Source organism: Callithrix jacchus, chromosome 15, assembly GCF_049354715.1.
Source record: "Callithrix jacchus isolate 240 chromosome 15, calJac240_pri, whole genome shotgun sequence".
NCBI lineage: Eukaryota > Metazoa > Chordata > Mammalia > Primates > Cebidae > Callithrix > Callithrix jacchus.
Window position 1 is genome coordinate 4880459 of NC_133516.1, and position 21242 is coordinate 4901700.

General features: G+C 43.7%; 1 long non-coding RNA gene across 7 annotated transcripts in view; it reads right to left on the reverse strand.

Annotated features, from left to right (window-relative positions):
• Positions 1-21242, reverse strand: part of LOC128930806 (uncharacterized) — a 163560-nt gene that overhangs the window by 139942 nt on the left and 2376 nt on the right. For 2 of the 7 annotated variants that reach the window (XR_013526852.1, XR_013526853.1), the window contains exon 2: positions 15324-15374. The exons of 4 other annotated variants lie outside the window; for them this stretch is intronic. This is a non-coding gene — a long non-coding RNA (uncharacterized LOC128930806). Of the gene's footprint in view, positions 1-15323; positions 15378-21242 lie in introns of all 7 variants that reach the window. One more of the 7 variants, XR_013526854.1, reaches the window with a different exon arrangement.

Genomic DNA, 21242 nt, shown 5'->3' on the forward strand with positions numbered 1-21242 from the left:
GAGAGGTGAGTTGGAGCTGCATTTCCAGACTGATCTTTGTTGCCCACAGAACGAGGAAATTCCCAAGTATAAAGGAGATGCGGGACGCCAGGCAGTACCTCTGCCTGGCGAAGCCGGCAGCCGGGGTGGCGGCGGCCGGCCCTACCCAGCACTCCCCACAGGGCACGATTGTCCGGGTGCCCTGTTGAACCGGCAACCTGAGACTTGAGAGGGCTGGACTTGAGACTGAATGAGACTTGGACAGTGGGCCAGCCCAGGGGATTGCAGGGACAGAGCGTTTGGGATACCCCAGTGGGACAAACAAAACCACGATTTCAAACGATCCCGAGCAGACGGTCCAAGATGCTCTGTGGGGGAGGGGCGTCCACCATTACCGAGGCAACCCGCCCCAACTGAGATACACGCCCACTGCTGAGGCAGACTGCCGTTGCCGAGGCAACCTGCTACAACAGAGAGACTCCGCCGCAAGGCGTGGCAGAGACCACAGCAGAACAGCAGAGCCTGCAGCAATAGGGCGAACCTCACAACAGCAGGGCGGAGCCTCGGCAGGCAAACAGTGGCTAGTCTGCCTCCTAGCTGGGCAGGACACCTCAATGACCATCCAAATATAAAGCCCAAACCCCCCAACACAGAGCATTTGAGAAAAAAAGGGTTTTTTTATGAGCTCTGTTGCAGCAGAATCAAACATAGCAGCCTAACAGCCCTGAATGAACAACAGAGCTCACAGCTCAGCAATTGAGCTCCTATAAAGTACAGACTGTCTCCTCAAGCAGCTCCCAGACGCCTCTATATCCAAAAGACTGACATTTGGCAGGCATCATCCTGGAACAAAGATAGCAGAAAAAGAAACTGGTAGCATCCCTCGCTGTGGCACAGCTGCTAGAGGTGCACCCCAGACAAGCAGGGCCTGCAGTGGACCTCAGCAGTCATACAGCGAAGGAGCTAGACTGGTAGAAGGAAAACCAAGTAACAGAAATACTTCATCATCAACAATCTGGGTGTCCACTCAGAGACCCAATCGAAAAGTCAGCAACTACGCAGACGACAAGCGGATAAATCCACAAAGATGGGAAGAAACAAGCGAACAAAGGAGGAAAACACCCGAAACCAGAACACCTCGCCTCCTAGAAAGGACCAAAACTCCTCACCAGCAAAGGAACAAAGTTGGACTGAGAATGACTGTGACGAAATGACGGAATTAGACTGCAGAAGGTGGATAATGAGAAACCTTTGTGAGCTAAAAGAACATGTATTAAATCAATGCAAAGAAACTAAGGAACTTGAAAAAAGATATGAGGAAAGGTTAACAAGAAAGGATAACTTAGAGAGTAATATGAATGAATTAAAGGAGCTGAAAAACACAATACGAGAACTTCGCGAAGCATGCACAAGTTTCAATAGCCGAATTGACCAAGCAGAAGAAAGAATATCTGAAGTCGAAGACCAACTCAATGAAATTAAACGAGAAACCAAGATTAGAGAAAAAAGCGCAAAAAGGAATGAACAAAGTCTCCAAGAAATGTGGGACTATGTGAAAAGACCTAACCTACGTTTGATAGGTGTACCAGAAGGGGATGAATAGAATGAATCCCAGCTGGAAAATACTCTTCAGGACATCATCCAGGAAAATTTCCCCCACCTAGCAAGACAGGCCAACACTCAAATGCAGGAAATACAGAGAACACCACAAAGATATTCCGCAAGAAGAGCAACCCCAAGGCACAGAATCGTCAGATTCAACAAGGTTGAAATAAAGGAGAAAATACTAAGGGCAGCCAGAGAGAAAGGTCGGGTCACCCACAAAGGGAAGCCCATCAGACTCACAGCAGATCTCTCGGCAGAAACACTACAAGCCAGAAGAGAGTGGGGGCCAATATTCAACATTCTTAAAGAAAAGAACTTTCAACCCAGAATTTCATATCCAGCCAAACTGAGCTTCAGAAGTGAAGGAAAAATAAAATCCTTTGCGAACAAGCAAGTACTCAGAGATTTTGTCACCACCAGGCCTGCTTTACAAGAGCTCCTAAAAGAGGCACTACACATAGAAAGGAACAACCAGTACCAGCCATTCCAAAATCACACTAAATGCTAAAGAACATCAACATAATGAAGAATCTACAACAACTAACAGGGAAAACAGCCACTTAGCATCAAAATGGCAGTATCAAATTCACACATAACAATATTAACCCTAAATGTAAATGGACTAAATGCACCAATCAAAAGACACAGACTGGAAAATTGGATAAAAATCCAAAACCCTTCAGTGTGCTGTATCCAGGAAACCCATCTCACATGCAAGGATACACAAAGGCTCAAAATAAAGGGATGGAGGAAGATTTACCAAGCAAATGGAGAGCAAAAAAAAGCAGGAGTTGCAATTCTCATCTCTGATAAAATAGACTTTAAAGCAACAAAGATCAAAAGAGACAAAGAAGGCCATTACATAATGGTAAAAGGATTGATACAACAAGAAGAGCTAACAATATGAACATATATGAACCCAATTGGGTCCTGAACATATATGGACCCAATGCAGGAGCACCCAGATACATAAGGCAAGTTCTTAATGACTTACAAAGAGACTTAGACTCCCACACAATAATAGTGGGAGACTTTAACACTCCACTGTCAATATTAGACAGGTCACCCAGACAGAAAATCAACAAGGATATCCAGGGCTTGAACTCAGACCTGGAGCAAGCAAACCTGATAGACATTTACAGAACTCTCCACCCCAAATCCACAGAATACACATTCTTCTCAGCACCGCATCACACCTACTCTAAAATTGACCACATAATTGGAAGTAAAGCACTGCTCAACAAATGCAAAACAACTGAAATCATAACAAACAGCCTCTCAGACCATAGTGCAATCAAGTTAGAACTCAGAATTCAGAAACCGACCCAGAACCGCACAGCTTCATGGAAACTGAACAACTGGCTCTTGAACGTTGACTGGGTAAACAACGAAATGAAGACAGAAATAAAGAAGTTCTTCGAAACCAATGAGAACGAAGACACAACATGCCAGAACCTCTGGGACAGACACATTTAAAGCAGTCTCTAGAGGAAAGTATATACCAATAAGTGCCCATATGAGGAGAATGGAGAGATCCAAAATTGACACCCTATCGTCAAAATTGAAAGAGCTAGAAAAGCAAGATAAAAAAAAACCTCAAAACTCAGCAGAAGACAAGTAATAACTAAGATCAGAGCTGAACTGAAGGAGATGGAGATGCAAAAAACCCTTCAAAAAAATCAATAAATCCAAGAGCTGGTTTTTTTGAAAAGATCAACAAAATAGACAGACCACTAGCCAGATTGATTAAAAATAAAAGAGAGAACAACCAAATAGATGCAATAAAAAATGATAAAGGGGATATCACCATAGACTCCACAGAAATTCAAACTATCATCAGAGAATATTACAAACAACTCTATGCACATAAACTAGTAAAGCTTGAAGAAATGGATAAATTCCTGGACTCCTGTGTCCTCCCAAGCCTAAACCAGGAGGAAGCTGAAACTATGAATAGACCAATAACAAGGTCAGAAGTTGAGGCAGCAATCAAGAGCCTACCACTCAAAAAAACTCCAGGTCCAGACTGGTTCACAGCCGAATTCTACCAGACACACAAAGAGGAGCTGGTACCATTCCTTCTAAAACTATTTCAAACAATCCAAAAAGAGGGAATCCTTCCCAGATCATTTTACGAGACCAACATCATTCTGATACCAAAACCCGGCAGAGACTCAAGAAGAAAAGAAAACTTCAGGCCAATATCCATGATGAACATAGATGCAAAAATCTTCAATAAAATATTGGCAAGCCGATTGCAACAGCAAATCAAAAAACATATTCATCATGATCAAGTAGGATTCATCCCAGGGATGCGAGGCTGGTTCAACATACGCAAGTCTATCAACATAATTCACCACATAAACAGAACCAAAAACAAAAACCACATGATTATCTCAATTGACGCAGAGAAGGCATTTGACAAAATTCAACAGCCCTTTATGCTAAAAACGCTCAATAAACTCGGTATCGATGGAACGTATCTCAAAGTAATAAAAGCTATTTATGACAAACCAACAGCCAATATCATACTGAATGGGCAAAAACTGGAAGCATTCCCTTTGAAATCTGGCACTAGACAAGGATGCCCTCTTTCACCACTCCTATTTAATATAGTTCTGGAAGTCCTAGCCAGAGCAATCAGGCAAGAAAAAGAAATAAAGTGTATTCAAATTGGAAAGGTGGAAGCCAAACTGTCTCTATTTGCAGATGACTTGATAGTATACCTAGAAAACCCCATTGCCTCAGCCCAAAAACTCCTGAAACTGATAAGCAATTTCAGCAAAGTCTCAGGATATAAAATCAATGTGCAAAAATCACAAGCATTCGTCTACACCAATAACAGATTTAAGGAAAGCCAAATCAAGAACGAACTACCATTCACAATTGCTACAAAAACAATAAAATACCTTGGAATACAACTCACAAGGAATGTAAGGGACCTCTTCAGGGAGAACTACAAACCACTGCTCAACGAAATCAGAGAGGACACAAACAGATGGAGAAACATTCCATGTTCATGGTTAGGAAGAATTAATATCGTGAAAATGGCTATACTGCCCAAAGTAATTTACAGAATCAACGCTATCCCCATCAAGCTACCAGTGACTTTCTTCACAGAACTGGAAAAAACCACCATGAACTTCATATGGAACCAAAAGAGAGCCCGCATAGCCACGTAAATTCTAAGCAAAAAGAACACAGCGGGGGGCATCACACTACCGGATTTCAAACTATACTACAAGGCTACAGTAATCAAAACAGCATGGTACTGGTACCAAAACAGAGATATAGACCAATGGAACAAAACAGAGGCACCGGAGGCAACACAACATATCTACAACTATACAATCTTTGATAAACCTGACAAAAACAAGCAATGGGGAAAGGATTCCCTGTTTAATAAATGGTGTTGGGAAAACTGGCTAGCCATGTGCAGAAAGCAGAAACTGGACCCCTTCCTGACACCTTACACTAAAATTAACTCCAGATGGATTAAAGACTTAAACATAAGACCTGGCACCATAAAAACCCTAGAAGGAAATCTAGGCAAAACTATCCAGGACATAGGAGTAGGCAAGGACTTCATGAACAAAACACCAAAAGCATTGGCAACAAAAGCCAAAATAGACAAATGGGACCTAATGAAACTCCACAGCTTCTGCACGGCAAAAGAAACAGTCACTAGAGTGGATCAGCAACCAACAGAATGGGAAAAAATTTTTGCAGTTTACCCATCTGACAAAGGGCTGATATCCAGATTTTACAAAGAACTCAAACAGATTTATAGGAAAAAAACAAACAAGCCCATTTAAAAGTGGGCAAAGGATATGAACAGATACTTTACGAAAGAAGACATATATGAGGCCAACAATCATATGAAAAAATGCTCATCGTCACTGGTCATCAGAGAGATGCAAATCAAAACCACATTGAGATACCATCTCACGCCAGTTAGAATGGCGATCATTAAAAAATCTGGAGACAACAGATGCTGGAGAGGATGTGGAGAAAAAGGAACACTTTTACACTGTTGGTGGGAGTGTAAATTAGTTCAACCATTGTGGAAGACAGTGTGGCGATTCCTCAAGGCCTTAGAAATAGAAATTCCATTTGACCCAGCAATCCCATTACTGGGTATATATCCAAAAGACTATAAATCATTCTACTATAAGGACACATGTACACGAATGTTCATTGCAGCACTGTTTACAATAGCAAAGGCCTGGAATCAACCCAAATGCCCACTGATAATAGACTGGATTGGAAAAATGTGGCACATATACACCATGGAATATTATGCAGCAATCAGAAATGATGAGTTTGTGTCGTTTGTAGGGACATGGATGAATCTGGAGAACATCATCCTCAGCAAACTGACACAAGAACAGAAATTGAAACACCGCATATTCTCACTCATAGGCAGGTGATGGAAAATGAGAACACATGGACACAGAAAGGGGAGTACTAAACACTGGGGTCTATAGGGGGGAAAAGGGGAGGGCCAGTGGGAGGGGGAGGTGGGGAGGGATAGCCTGGGGAGAAATGCCAAACGTGGGTGAAGGGGAAAAGGAAAGCAAAGCACACTGCCATGTGTGTACCTACGCAACTGTCTTGCATGTTATGCTCATGTACCCCAAAACCTAAAATGCAATAAAAAATTAAAAAAAAAAAAGAAAAGAAAAAAAAAGTGACTTTACCTACACAGTGGTTAGCCCATTCCTATGAATGTCTCCTGATTTCTAGTGTCCCTAGTGTAAGAACATATACTCTTGCTTGTGGACAGAGCAAACTTGTTGTTTCATGAATTATAGGGTATGACACATAAAGCATTCTTGCCAGTTCTGAATGGTTGACTTTGTCTTGCACAGAGCACACATATTTTTTTGATTATTGCATATATGCCTTTGGTCTGGAAAGTAACAGTGCAGAGATTTACCTGTCTTGTAATCAACAAAGACCATGCTTATGTATTTAACTTTTGTCAATGAATCCACAAATACTGACACAACAGATGTGCTGTCTCTTTTGGTTTCTTGGCATTTGGGGACCATTTTGCATTTATGTCCATTTTATGGAACTCAGTTAAGATAAATATGTTTCTTTACAGATATAATTTTGTAGAAAGAGTAATAACCATTTAATCAACTATACAATGCTTTCATTATACAATCAAATGTATCAGATAGTTGATAACATTTTGCTCAGAAGAATCTGAGGAAATGTAGTAGTTTTCAATTTTTGAAAACATACTTTACTCAGAAGAATCTGGGGAAATGTAGTAGTTTTCAATTTTTCTTGAAAAATTGTGGCAATTTTTGGAACTGAAGGTCATTATTCTCAGTGAAATAACTCAGACACAGAAGTGCTTCTGGATGTTTCCATTGTGTAGATAGAAAATTTTAACAGACCAGTACCAACAAGTTAAGTTACATCCCTTATTGCTGGGGTGATGAACTTTCCACCCCAAGCAGTGATGTTAAACCTAACAGGTTTTTTGTTGTTGTTGTTGTTTTCCTTGTTTTGTTTGTTTTGTTTTTGAGATGGAGTCTTGCCAAGGCTGAAATGCAGTGATGCAGTCTCAGCTCCCTGCAACCTCTGCCTCCTGGGTTCAAGTAATTCTCCTGTCTCGGCCTCCCAAGTAGCTAGGACTACAGGCATGTGCCACCACACTCGGCTAACTTTTGTATTTCTTTTTTAGTATAGATGGAAGTTCAACATGTTGGCCAGGCTCATCTCAAACTCCTTACCTCAAGTGATCCACTCACCTCGGCCTCCTAAAGTGCTGGAATTACAGGCATGAGCCATTACACTGGGCCAACCTAAAAGGTTTCTAATGACTTCCAAGTGATCCACACCTTGAAAGACGCACCCACAAAGCTGGAGTAACATCTGTTCTGAAGAGTGCTGATCAACATCTGTGTCTCTGAGATACTTGGCCAGTCAGGCCTCAGGTCAGATGAGGTTGATGATTACATATGTAAAATATCAAAACAATCATCACCTTTTGGTTGATTTTTGGAGGCCTAGTTCCTTAAATGTTTTGGTGAAAATGTTTCACCAGACACATGCCTGGGAATATTGGGGCTTTTCTCTCTGTTCTAAGCAGATCTTGGGCAGCTCAATGATTCTCCCTCATGTCTCAACTGCTACTTCCACCAGAAAGGAGCTTGCAAAATTGACATTTTCAGGAAACCACAGCCCACAATACCCCCCGCACAGCTGAAGTTCTGCATGGGGGACCCAGGCAGCACATTTCTCCCAATGTTGAACTGGCGCTCTGTCTGGAGTAAGCAGAGGCCAATGGCACAACGTGCAGTGTCTCAGACAGACATCAGGCCAGTTTCTGTAGCAGTTTAGAAAAGCAGGTGTCTCCCTGGGCTGGAGGAGGCGCAAGGCTCAGGAAAGACCCTATGGAAAGGGTAGAAGCAGAAACCAAGCTGCACAGCCGGAAGTGGGAGACGCCAGACTTGGGCAAAAGCAGGGTGTACTTTGCAGGAACACCATATGCACTGTCCAGCCCAGACTTTTCCCTCCTGTCCCTCATTCAACTCACTCTCATGGAGAAGGGGCAGCAGGGGGTCAACGGGCAGAATTAGTCTGCGAGGTGCACACTGCCCTGGCTCCTTCAGGAAGCTCAGTGCCTACTGGAACTGTAGTCTTACAGCCTTGTGACCAAAGGGGAAGGAGTAGTTAAGACTACAACTCCCAGCATGCACGGCGAGGTGTGCGGCTCCCTGCCCCACCAGCCAGGGCTGTGACCGGACCCCAAGCCCGGAGCATGCTGGGATTGCAGTTCTGTAGTTATGCAAACAAGGGACTGCGAGCGGTTAAGAGACTACAGGTTCCAGCATGCCTAGCGAGGCGCGATGTGTTTCATCCCTCCCCCAAGGGTTCGCCCTGCCCCCTAAACCTGAGCATTCTGGGATTGTAGTCCTGTAGCCTTGCCATCAACCGGCTAGAAGCGGTTGACTACAGCTCCCAGCATGGTGAAGGCACCGATTAGACTCTGCCTCTCTGCCCATCAGGACCAGTTCCCCAATGCCCAGGGTATTCTGGTTGTTTCCAAGTCTTTCCTGCCTGCGGGAAGTGAGTGTGGCCAAGGCAGCAGATCTCAGCTATGACTGTGACAAGCCTTTCCCCGAGATGCGGGCTTCCTGACTTATGTGGAAGTTTCATTTCTCAAAAATCAGCAAGTTACCACCAGCCTCTCACAGCCTGCTCAAGTTTGCCACAGTTAGGTTTACCTCCCGCAGCTGGGCACACGCCTCCACTTCCCTCACCCCGTCCTTTCCCCTCATCCCATCCTTTCCCTCATCCCTGCCCCTTCTTGCCCCTTCTTCTGTCCTACACCCCTTCAGACATGGGTAGTGTAGCCCCTCTGCAAAGATGTGGCTTATGGCTCGTGGGCCTTGCACTTGGCATTTTGGGATCCCAAGATGGAAGCTCCCTGGTGAGTGTCTGAAACCATCTGTTCGCTGCCTAAAATGAAAATACCCCATCTCTGGTAAATTTGCACTTGCCTTTTCAAAGCCACCTTTCCCCTTTCTCTGAGCTGTCACAAATCCTCCCCTGCACTCCAGCAACACTCCTTGGACCCTCCAGGCTGGCTGCATACCCCACACCTAAGTCAGGCCTCTCACAAGGACTCTCCTACCACTGTAATAAAGAGGAGAAAACCTCACTGTTAGGAACAAGCTGACCCCTTTCCCCAACTCTGATTGCTCTGCAGCTGCATTCCTGAACCCTTACCTAGGTGCCACATCAAGGCTGCTAGACTTATTACAATTAAGCAAAGCCTGATTAAAGCCGTCCAGGCCACTCGAGGGAGGACAGAAAACGTGTTATTCATACTTGTAAATTCCTGTTTGACACATATCTGTTAAAAAATCCTCGTTTCTCTCCTTTTTTCAAAAAAACTGCCACAACAAAAGTGATAGAATGATGTATTGTAGGTCTGTTATAAGTTGACAAACCATGTCTGTGCCTGCTGCCAGCGGATAGATTACCTCAGTCCTCAAACTCCCTTATGCCTCTCTCACTCCATATAAACCCCTTGTTTTGTAAGCTCGAGGCTGCCTCCTCTGATTAATAAAATTTGCTTGCCTGACCTTGGGTCTATTCTTCCTTCTCTCAGCCACCCTTACACTCACAGGGTCAAGGACTGACCCCTGCTGCATCTACTCAGCAAACATGGCTTCACAGAGAAAAGACCCTCCAAGCCACTTTGGTGGCCACATCCACCACTTCTCTAACTCCCCACAGGCTTTTTCCCAGGACTTTGGTGTTCTAGTGTTAACATAGGCCAATAGGTCCAATCGTGACCCTTGGTCTTTCCCAAAACATTAGGAAAGTTTGTGTACTGAGGTGATGGACAATGCCTTTATGCCCTTAATAAAAATTCCTTGGAAATTCTTAATAACCCTTCAAAAATATCCCTTTGGAATTACGTCTAGTAATTTGCTGGTCCAGCATGACAGTAACAATTATCCTAATTCATATGTATGTGTATATATATACACACACACATTTTTTGAGACAGTTTTTCTCTTGTCACCCAGGCTGGCATGCAATGGTGCGATCTCAGCTCACAGCAACCTCTGCCTCGTGGATTCAAGTGATTCTCTTGTCTCAGCCTCACCAGTACCTGAGATTACAGGTGCCCACCAACATGCCCACTAATTTTTATATTATCAGTAGAAATGGCATTTCACCATGTTGGTCAGGCTGGTCTTGAACTCCTGACCTCAAGTGATCCACCTGATTCAGCATCTGAAAATGCTGGGATTACAGGCATGAGCCACTGCACCTGGCCCCATATTTTCTTTCAGTTTTTCAGATTCACTCCAAGTAATTTATACTGTACATTTCTGAAGGTGGAGTAGGCACAGCTTCAATTCTGTGCAGGGAGGATGCAGCAGGACAGAATATCCTGGACACATCTTTCTGGAGAATCAATTTTACCACAAGACTTGGAAGAAACAAATTTACTTCCAAGATAAGAAAATTGAAATTTAAAACAAGGCTAGAAAGTCATCTGCCCTCATTAACTGTCAGTCTTCTGGGCCTGATATGTGAAACTTTCTCCAAGATAAAAACTAAGGATAACCTATTTTCCCTTATTATAAATAATAAAAATTAGAAATCACAGCAAGACAATAAAAAGCTCTGCGCACCAGTTTCCTAAATCACAATACAGTCTTGGTATGGTTAAACTTGTTTTCTTTTTGGGGTTTGTTGACTGTTTGGATATACAATTTGGGGTTTTGACCAATTTTTTTTGCAAGTTTTTAGCTCTTAGTTGTTGATTTACTTTTTTACCCCATTTAATTTTTTGGTCTCTTTACTCTCTTTCTGGAATGCAGTTTTTCTACAGATTGCTAAAGGTCTGTTTATTATCTTCAAACTTCATTTACTTTTTTTTTAAGATTGAACTGCAATCTCTGCCTCCCAGGCTCTAGCTATTCTCCCACCTCAGCCTGCTGGGTATCCGAGATTACAGGCATGTGCCACCATGCCTGGCTAATTTTTTAAATTTTAGTAAAGATGGGGTTTCATCATGTTGGCCAGGCTGGTCTCAAACTCCTGACCTCAGGTGATCCACCTGCTGCATCCTCCCAAAGTACTGGAATTAAAGGCGTGAGCCACCACACCCAGCCTGGATTATTTTCTTGTATTCATTCTCATGTCTCATACATTTTAAAATTGTATAATAGAAACTATAAATAATACTTATAGAGAATCTTAATTCTGTTGTATTCCTCTGAAGAGTGTTGTTATTTTTTGAAGAGGAAGTTAATTTGGCTGCGTTAAAACTTAAATACCTGTCTCCCTTACAGTGGGCACTGCCAAAATCCTCATTCAGTTTTTATAACAATATATATCATATATTTATTATATACAGATGTGTGTGTTCCTTTTTTTTTTTGAGATGGAGTTTCGCTCTTGTTACCCAGCTGGAGTGCAATGACGCAATCTCGGCTCACCACAACCTCCGCCTCCTGGGTTCAGACAATTCTCCTGCCTCAGCCTCCTGAGTAGATGGGATTATAGGCACGTGCCATCATGCCCAGACAATTTTTTGTATTTTTAGTAGAGACGGGGTTTCACCATGTTGACCAGGATGGTCTCGATCTCGTGACCTTGTGATCCACCCACCTTGGCCTCCCAAAGTATAGATGTGTGTTTCTATGTAACAATCTATAATATTGTATCTAGATTTTACCAGTATCTGTAAGAGTATTAGTTCAACAAACTACTCCACCAAAACTGAAAACTAAAACCTTTTGTTTCCTTTTAGGATTGTATATAAATAAAATTATATAGTATGTATACTTTTACACATACTTTCTTTTGTACATTGTATTTGTAATATTCATCCATGCTGCTGCAGATAGCTATAGTTTGTTCATGAAACCCCGTCTCTACTAAAAATAAAAAAAATTAGCTGGGCAAGGTGGCGTGTGCCTGTAATCCCAGCTACTCGGGAGGCTGAGGCAGGAGAATTGCCTGTTCCCGGGAGGTGGAGGTTGTGGTGAGCTGAGATCATGCCATTGCACTCCAGCCTGGTTAATGAGAGCAAAACTCCATCTCAAAAAAATTATATATATATATATTTAGGCTGAACATGGTGGCTGCTGCCTATAATCTCAATGTTTTTATGGGCTGAGGTGGGATGATTACTCAAGGCCAGAAATTTGAGACCAGCCTGGGCAATGTAGTAAAACCTGTCTAAAAATTAGGCATGGTGGCATATGCCTGTAGTCCCACCCATTCAGAGGGCTGAGTTAGAAAAATCAGTTGATCCCAGGAGTTCAAGGCCACAGGGAGTTATGATGGTACCCCTTCACTCCAGTCTAGAAAACAGAGCTATACTCTTTTTCAATATATGAGAAAGATATATACATGTATGTTTAAAATAACTTTAAACATCATGTTCAAATACACAAAATTAACTATTTCAACCATTTTTACATGTGCAATTGAGATGAATTACATATACTCATTGTTTTGCTACCATAATTGCTATATATAGGAAATATTTGATATTTTTTAAAACTGAAACTCTATTCATTAAACAACAGCTTCTTGTTATTCTCCCTTAAGCTTCTGGGAAACACTCTTGTGTTTCTATGAATTTGTGTTTCTACTCTTAAGTACCATGCATGAATGGAATCATATGGTTGAACAAAGAAATCATGAGGAAGAATGATAAAAATGTATAGCATGTTTATTAATTTGAATAAACACACCAACAGAGATCAGAAGTACATAATGATTATAAATAAACAGCTGAATGAGAAAAAGAAATTGGCAGGTTGCATTAAATTTATGACAATGGGGCCTCAATTGCCATAGCAGTGAGTCCTCTGCCCCAGTAGGTACTGGTCAGCTGAAAGCCCAGTGTAGCTGTTTGACACCCAGAGCCCATGCTTAGCCCAAATGCCACTGAGAGCTGGGGCATTCCATTCCTGCTGGTTCAGGCACTAAGTGCCATCAGGTATGCTCACCATGGCTTTGAGGGTGGTGTTGCTGGCCTACTGGTATGGGAGATCCAGCTAGCAGGATAGGTTGTAGCTACAGGTCAAAGAGGCAGATATGCAGCTAGTAGAAGCCACACCCCAGGTTTCCCTCCCAGTGCCTGTCCAGCTGGAGTCCTGGGCCCCAGTCATCACTGTGCAGCAGGGCCTGACACTGACCAGGGAGCCATGGCCATAGGCTCTTGACACCTGGCCCAAAATAAATATTTTCTGTGCCCCTCCACCAGTCTGCTAAACCCTCACCTCTCAGTCTTACTCAGCCACTCTATTAACTGGAAGCAGACTCAAATGTGTGTCATTGCTGAATATGATCATTGTCTGCAGCCAGCAGAAGCAGCTGCATCTCCTGGAGGACTTTAATCTCCTGCAGCTAAAGGGAAGGACAGGATGCTGACAGAGCCTGAGTGAAAGATGTTAAAGGGATATTATGGGAAAAAGAAGGGGCTGGTTTGGGGGGCTTTTCCCTCAAGGATCCTCTTCCTCTTCTACAATCTCACACAGTTCCAACACGTTCTCAGATTCAGATACAAGCTCCTCCCAGAACTTGTTCTTGATTTTAGTCCCCTACTCACATCCTTCATTGTGATGGTTCTCTTCTTTCTCTGTGTATCAAACCTTTTCGATAAATCTAAAATGGACAGGATGGAGCCACAGACTGTCCTCCCATGGGCATCTCTGTCCTTTATGTCCTTACCCTCCCCCATTGTTGCCCCAACTGCTTACCTTCCTCCTTCTGGGTGTTGATCATATTTCCCTTAAAGGCAAAGAGCCAAAGTCCATCAGAAAGGCCCCTGGACTCTGACTAGGTCCCCTCCCCACTTCCTGTGTACTGTATTACTGCTAGGTTCACCAAGGTAAGGGGATGTTCACAAAATAGGACTTGTGCCTGCATCAGGCTCTTGTGTATAGAGGAGGGGGAAGTGGGAACTGAGCCTCAGGGACCTTCTGCCCCAACTCTCTGTGATGATGGGTGAGATACTCTTATCCACATAGGAGCTGCCTGCCCTTGGAGAGGCCTAAGGTACTCTCACCTGAGGGAGAGTCAGTCTAGCTCAGGCCAAAGCTCACTGAGCTTTGCAAGCAGGCAGCTCTGTAGCTTCATCACTTGGGGAACAGGAAATGGTGGCTGATACACAGGCTTCAAGAGTTATAGGTGAGATGAGCCTGATGCTGCAGCTCACAGGGATAGCTGTGAGGCTCTCATGAGAGAAGATCTGCCAAGTGCTGAGATCTAAGGGTGCAGTTTGGAGCTTCCTCTTCCCAAGCCTCAGTATCCTGGACCCAGCCCTGCCCATCCCAGGCTCATTCCCATCCACATAATTCTTCCTGGCAGGGTCTACCATCACCAGATCACTGGAAAATGTGCCCAGGAGGAGGCAACACCCTGTGCCACTGAGGTGGTAATGATAATGAACACTCACTTTTGGGTGCCAATTCAAGGCCTAGCCCCTGAAATCTTAAAAGCCCCTGTCTCCTGGTCCCCCCACCCAGATTTCCTACTTGGAAGACAAAGACATTCAGGTGCCTCTTGTCAACTCTCTCCTCACTCATAGCTGGCCTCCAAGGACACCAAGCACCTCCTTGTTACCTCTGTGACTTTAACATGTCACAGTGGTATGTGATCCCTAGCTTCAGAATTTCCCAAGTCCACTCTGAGCCCAACTCTTCCAGGTATTTTCTCTGATTTCTATTATAGAGGCATTTCAGGGACTGTGGCCACAGGAAAGAAGGGCTGGGGAGGAAGGCCCCCAGCTGGGAGAGAGGAGCTCTGTCCTTTGGCTCCCTGGAGTCCCACCCCATCACAGGGACACTGCCATTTTGTTGCATTTGCCACATTTGGTATTTTTGTGTGTTCTTCTCCAGAATGGCCAATTTAGAGGTCCCCACCTGCCAGGGTCAGTACAAGGTCAGTGAGACTATGATGTCCTCAAGCAGTTACATCCCAGTCACTCTGATCCTGAATAACTGGTGTGAGTCAGCTGGTACAATGCTCCCACCACCTCCAATAAGCTCTGATTCTAGGTTCACTTCAGCTCGAACACTCACTGGGTGTGTAACCTTGGGTATGCAGCAGGGCTTCCCTGGGACTGTCTTTGCAGCTAAAGAGTTTGATGGTGTATTAGCTCATTCTCATGCTGCTGATAGAGACATACCTAAGACTGGGCAATTCACAAAAGAAAGAGATTTAATTGGACTTACAGTTCCACTTGGCTGGGGAGGTCTCAGAATCATGGTCAGAGGCAAACGGCTCTTCTTATATGGTGGTGGCAAGAGAAATAAGGAAGAAGCAAAAGTGGAAACCCCTGATAAATCCATCAGATCTTGTGAGATTTCTTCACTATCATGAGAATAGCATGAGAAGGAACTGGCCCTCATGATTCAATTACCTACCCCTGGGTCCCTCCCACAACCTGTGAGAATTCTGGGAGACACAATTAAGTTGAGATTTTGGTGGCAACACAGTCAAGGCATATCATTCCACCCCTGCTTCCTCCACATCTCATGTCCTCACATTTCAAAACCAATTATACCTTGTCAACAGTCCCCCAAAGTCTTAAGTCATTTCATCATTAACCCAAAATTCCACAGTCCAAAGTCTCATCTGAGACAAGGCAAGTCCCTTCTGCCTATGAGCCTGTACAATCAAAAGCAAGATAGTTACTTTCTAGATACAACGGGGGTACAGGTGCTTGTAAATACAGCCATTCCAAATGGGAATAATGGATCGAAACAAGGGTTACAGGCCCCATGCATGTCCAAAATCCAGGAAGGCAGTCAAATTTTATGCTCCAAAATGGTCTCCTTTGACTCCAGGTCTCATATTCAGGTCATGCTGATGCAAAATGCGGGTTCTCATAGTCTGGGGCAGCTCCACCCCGTGCCTTTGCAGGGTACAGCCTCCCTCCCAGGTGCTTTCATGGGCTGGCATTGTCAGTGGCATTTCCAGGTGCCTGGTACAAGCTGTCAGTGAATCTACCATTCTAGGGTCTGGAGGATGGTGGCCCTCTTCTCATAGCTCCACTAGGCGGTGCCCCAGTAGGGACTCTGTGAGGGGGCTCCCACCTCACCTTTCCCTTCTGCAATGCCCTAGCAGAGTTTCTCCATGAGGGTCCTGCCCCTGTGGCAAACTTTTGCCTGGTCATCCAGGCATTTCCATACATCTTTTGAAATCTAGACAGAGGTTCCCAAACCTCAGTTTTTGACTTCTGTGCACCCACAGGCTCAATGCCACATGGAAGCTGCCAAGGATTGGGAAGCCATAGCCTGAAGCCATAGCCTGAACTTTACATTGGCCCCTTTCAGCCATAACTGGAGCTGCTGGGACACAGGGCACCAAATCCCCAGGCTGCACACAACACAGGGACTCTGGACCCAGGCCACAAAACCACTTTTGCTCCTGGGCCTCGGTCATGTGATGGAAGAAGCAGCCATGAAGTCCTCTGACATGGCCTAGAGACATTTTATTCATGGTCTTGGGGATTAACATTAGGCTCCTTGCTAGTTATGCAAATTTATGCAGCCTGCTCGAATTTTTCCACACACAAAAAATGGGTTTTTCTTTTCTACTGCATCATCAGGCTGCAAATTTTCTGAATTTGTATGTTTTCTCTTTTAAAACTGAATGCCTTAACAGCACCCAAGTTACTTCTTGAATGCTTTGCTGCTTAAAGTTTCTTCTGTCATACACCCTAAATCATCTTAAGTTCAAAGTTCCACAAATCTCTAAGTCAGGGGCAAAACGATGCCAGTCCCTTTGCTAAAACATAATGAGAGTCACCTTCACTCCAGTTCCCAACAAGTTCCTCATCTCCATCTGAGAGACCACCTCAGCCTGGATTCTATTATCCATATTGCTATTACCATTTTGGGCAAAGCCATTCAACAAATCTTTAGGAAGTTCTAAAGTTTCCCACATTTTCCTGTCTTTTTCTGAACCCTCCAAACTGTTCCAGCCTCGGCCTGTTACCCAGTTCCAATGTCACTTCTACATTTTCAGGTATCTTTTAAGCAACACCCCACTCTACCGGTACTAATCCATTTTCATGCTGCTGATAAAGACAAACCCAAGACTGGGCAATTTAAAAAAAAAGGTTTAATTGGACTTATAGTTCCACAAGAGAAAATGAGAAAGAAGCAAAAGCAGAAACCCCTGATAAACCCATCAGATCTTGTGAGAGTTAGTCACTAACACCATAATAGCATAGGAAAGACCTGCCCCCATGATTCAATTACCTCCCCCTGGGTCCCTCCCACAACACATGGAAATTCTGGGAGATACAATTCAAGTTGAGATTTTGGTGGAGAAACAGCCTAATCATATCAGATGGAGACCCCACCTACTTTCTGGGCCTCTTGAGGACTCAGTTTCATGTAGCTGTCGTCATTGCTCTCACCATCATGCCTCTCAGGAAGAGTCAGATATAAGCACTCTCAATATTTTTTCTTTTTTGGTGAAATTGGAGTCTCTCATCCCCATCTCTAGTGCAGCCAGGGTGCCTTTTACTGTGAAGGAGCAGGAGCAGTACAGACAGAAGCAGCAGTAGGGGCCTGGCTTCCTGGGGACCTCCTGGACTAGTCTGGAGAAGAAAGAAAGCCCCACCTATCACATTCACTCAAGAGCCTACATGAAGCCACTTGGAGGCAGAATGCACCAGCATGGAATCCGGTACCCTACTAATTCTACAGCTTACTGTAACCTTTGTTCAACAGCCTAGCTGCTGTCAACACATTCCATTACCAGGGCCTCCTGTTTCCACACCCACTGCCTGCCCATGACCAAACAAATCACTTTTCCTATTAGTCCAGACTAGATATTTTTCTTTTTCTTTTTCTTTCTTTTTTTTTTTGGGAAGGAGTTTTGCTTTTGTTGCCAAGGCTGGAGTGTAGTGGTGTGATCTTGGCTCACTGCAACCTCTGCCTTCCAGGTTCAAGTGATTCTCCTGCCTCAGCCTCCCAAGTAGATGGGATTACAGGCATGCAACACTATGCCAGGCTAATTTTGTATTTTTAAGTAGAGAGGGTGTTTCTCCATGCTGGTCAGGTTGGTCAGGCTGGTCTCAAACTCCAGACCTCAGGTGATCCTCCCACCTCAGCCTCCCAAAGTGCTGGGATTATAGGCATGAACCACTGTGCCTGGCATTGCTGATATTTTTCTACTGAAACACACACACACACATACACACACACTGTGGCGTAGTATTTCTTTAAACCTCATGCCTGCCTGCCTCTCCAAACATTTGGCCTTACCATCTCCCAGCCTCCAGATTATGCTCAGTGTGTTGTCTTCTTGACAGCCAGCTCCCTCACAAAAACAGAGCCACCTCATCAACTAATGACTGCCTACACATACCTGATGGAGTCTAGCTGAACCAAGCCAAAATAGCGGACCAACTTAATCATGAACTAGTAAGTTTGGGGTGGTTTGTTGTACAGTTGATAGATAATTAACACATACACCCATTACAGAGAGAGTGCCAGGATTCAAGGAAAGCGTGGTAATTCTGAAAGGCCACAGAAAAAAACCTGCCACATTCACCTCATTCTCCCCAGTGTCTGACTGCATCTCCTGTCATTCAAGGACAGTTTGATGGCAAGTTACCTGACAAACAGGCACTGCAGAGGTACTAATTTTCTTTATCCCTTAGTTAAAGTCATATCTTTTGTTAGATGTTGTTGAGCTATCCAGAAATACATGCAGACATGTATGCATGTAATGGGTGCTTAAATGGATAAAGTTCTTCACAGGAGGAAATACAACCACAGCCTGATGATTAGGGTCAAAACTAAATTACAAAATAAGAATTTTGCCTTTAATATATTTTCTCCACATCTAAATTGTGAAGGGCAAAGCTGTGAATAGATCTAAAGACATGGTGTTTTTCTCTCACTGGAGCTCCATTATTCTATGTTCACTGTCTGCTTTCTAGAAAGTGAACAGGTACCCACTAAGTCGCAGGTGGACACCTGTGGACACTTTCTGCTGGCAGCATTCTGCTCTATCTTGGGGCACAACCTTTTCCACCCTTGGGCCTTAAAAGAGAGATACTAATAGAGAGGGGGTGTTTACTCACATCTGGTAAAAAAGGGGTTCAGGTCCTTTACCTTACTAAGGTCAGGGTATTTAGGCCTCCCCAGAGTGACTGAGTACCTGGGATACGGTTATTCTGAACCAAAGTACTGGAAGCTTAAAATATAGTGTGAATTTCGAAGACAGAGTACCAAAATTACTTAACTAATAATTTTATATTGACTACATATTAAAATAATATTTTGGTTATATTGGGATAAATTATTCCTATCAATTTTATATATTTCTCTTTTGTTAGTTTTATGTAGCTCCTAGAAAACTTTATTTTATTTTCATTTTTATTTTTTGAGATGGAGTCTTGCTCTGTCATCCAGGCTGGAGTGCAGTGATGTGAATTCAGCCCACTGCAACCTCTACCTCTCAGGTTCAAACAATACTCCTGCCTCAGTCTCCTGAGAAGCTGGGATTGCAGGTGTGTGCCACCACACCCTGCTAATTTTGGTATTTTTGGTAGAGATGGGGTTTCACCATGTTGGCCTGGCTGGTCTTGAACGCCTGACTTTGTGATCTACTCATCTTGACCTCTCAAAGTGCTGGAATCACAGGCATGAAGCACCGTGTTGTTAGAAACAAAGTGCTTGTTCCTTGGTGCCACAAAGAAAAATTATTATTCAGACAAAAAGTTTTATCACCAAGGCAATTTTACTTTCTGCAGAAAGGGTGCTGTTTGTCAGCAATCTTGCCATGAGAGCACACTGAACAAAGAAAGGCAGGAATATTTATCCCTTACACATTGGGGTCTTACTGCTCTGTCCTACCTCCATTGGTTGGAGCTGGACCTCACAGTCTAAGATAAACCCAATTGGCTAACAACATAAAACTTTTGTAAATAGGTAAAGGCAACAGAGAATCAAAGGAAAAGAGAAAGTTACTTGCAAAAGGATTCAGAAAAGTAATAACATTTCCAAATAAGGAAGGGGCACAGGCTGAGAGTTAGTATGTCCAGCACAAGTATCCTGGTTAAGGTACAAGGACAAAGAGTGCACTTATTCCCTTATATCTAACAGCTACACGGGATAGGGCTTAACAAGGAGTTGTTAGCAAAATGCAAGAAGGCTTTGAAGGAAGCTAGTCTTTAAAGGAAACTACTGTTTATAAGATTTATTATATATTCTTTAATAAGAAGGAAATCTTTGAAGAGGAACTATTTACTTTCTACCTGTGCCCAGCCTAGAAAATTTTAAATGACATGCGTGACTCATGTTTTATTTATAGTGAATACTGCTGCCTTAGAAGATTGCTTCCTTTTTACTTTTATTTATTTTTAATTTTTAATTTTTCTCATTTTGTTTTCAAACACTTAGTCTTTTATTCAGTACACTCTCAAAAAAATCTGTGTATCTAGTCCCAAGTTGGGTGATCCTGGGGCCCCAAAGGTAGTAATGACTCTGACTGATAGAAGAAGACATAGACCTCCCAGTTTGGTGGACCCTGGGTGAGCCAGAGGTGAGGCTGGAAGCAGCAGGAGCCCCAAGGGATGTAGATTCTTTTTGAAAGATCAGAAATGGCTGCACAAAGAAGAGGGCATTGAAGCCAGGGCTTTGAAGGATGAACAGGAGCTTGTCAAACAGAGAAGGTGGGACATGCACACCAAGTGGAGGGACTGTGGCCAGAATGCAGGGATGTGTGGGTGGAGGAGCAGGAGAGAGACAGATTGGAAGAGCAGGAAGCATCAGTGTGAGCCTTCTCCAGATACAAGATGAGCTGCCTGTCATTCAAGGCCAAGAAATACAATAGTTCCACTTGGCCCTGTCAAGCCTGTCAGGCCTGGAGCCTCCTCAAAGCATCTCTGACTACTTCAACGACTGTCATCTCTCCTCTTTGGGTCACAGGGACCATGCTGTTTGGTGCACAATGACACTCTGTTGGGGATGCTTTCACGGTGTGGCTGTGGGACTACAGGCCTGGGCCTGAGTCTCCCAGTCTGAAGAATGGGCTGCTGGAAGCTACTTTTTCTGCTTATGTTCATCTCAGGCCAGGGAGGCCTTCAACAAATGATATGAAGGAAAAAAGAGAAAAAAATAGAAGAT